Below are 1,128 nucleotides of genomic sequence, written 5' to 3'. Positions count from 1 at the left end.
TTCAGACGATTGGTAAGATCCGAGCGACAATACCAATTGGAGACCGAAAAGTTCGCCATACCGTCTTCATAGTACGAGACGATTTTCCTATCGAATATGAAGGAATTTTGGGTATTGACTTTCTGCAGAAACAAAACGCGAAATGCGATCTCGGGAAGAAACAACTCGACATAGGCGACACAACATTGCAGATGCGTCCATTCGCAAAACTGAAATTAAAGCCACGTAGCGAAACAATAGCACGGGCATACACAAAGGTAAACCGAATCGGAGTTATAAATTCCGAAGAACTGGCTCCAGGAGTATTCATAGGCAATTGCCTGGTGAAACCAAAAAGGAATAGATGCCCTAGAAGCATAATAAATATGACCCAAAAGGCAGTAAAAATAAATATGCCGATGGTCAGCGTAGAAACGCTACCGGCGAGCCGAGCGGGCAAAGTTCTCACGTTACGCGCAGCAGATAACGCGAACGTCGAGTCCCCGGGGCCGCGCAGAAAAGGCCTACGTAATCAAATACGTACGGATCGTTGCCGAAAGAAAAAATGTAATGAAATGCCATTGACCGTGACCAACGCCGTGAGCAAGCCAGTCAAGAAAAATGCACTACAAACCGTTCAGCAAATCACGAAACAGCACACACACGAAACAAAACAAATGCGAAAAGCTACGCTGACAAAAAGACGGATAAAATCCGCACGTTCAAAATAGGCGACCTCGTACTGATACATGACGAGACATTAAGACGTGGACGTTCTAAAAAATTAAAGCCACCCGGGGTGGGCCCGTATCGCGTCGTAGAAAAAATCTCCGATGTATACTATAATATACGAGTAAAGCGTAAACTAACCGTGGTGCACGCGAACAGATTAAAATTATTCAGAGAAACTTAATTAAATCAAAAAATATTGTAACGCGCGACGTGTAAATTGCGCCATAAACTAGATCTAAGGGATAGGAACAAATAGGTCACGCATTTAAATTAATACTATGTATCGTAAAAAATCTATATAATTTCAAAAAATATCTATGTACACAATAATGAAAGGCATAAAAAATAATAATAATAAAAATATATAAGGGCCCGTGATCGTATGGCATTCTCCGAGCGATCTGTAACAAACAAGAA

At 41.4% G+C, this 1,128-nt stretch overlaps 1 protein-coding gene across 1 annotated transcript in view; it reads right to left on the bottom strand.

Moving 5' to 3' along the window:
• LOC105448553 (proteoglycan 4-like) overlaps nt 1-1,128 on the bottom strand; it is a 2,437-nt gene that overhangs the window by 606 nt on the left and 703 nt on the right. The gene's annotated exons all lie outside the window — the stretch shown is intronic.

The sequence above is a fragment of the Wasmannia auropunctata genome, unplaced genomic scaffold (assembly GCF_000956235.1).
Source record: "Wasmannia auropunctata unplaced genomic scaffold, wasmannia.A_1.0 LD336085.1, whole genome shotgun sequence".
Classification (NCBI taxonomy): domain Eukaryota; kingdom Metazoa; phylum Arthropoda; class Insecta; order Hymenoptera; family Formicidae; genus Wasmannia; species Wasmannia auropunctata.
The sequence above is the reverse complement of the archived record's forward strand: the minus strand, read 5'-3'. Positions and strand labels throughout refer to the sequence as shown.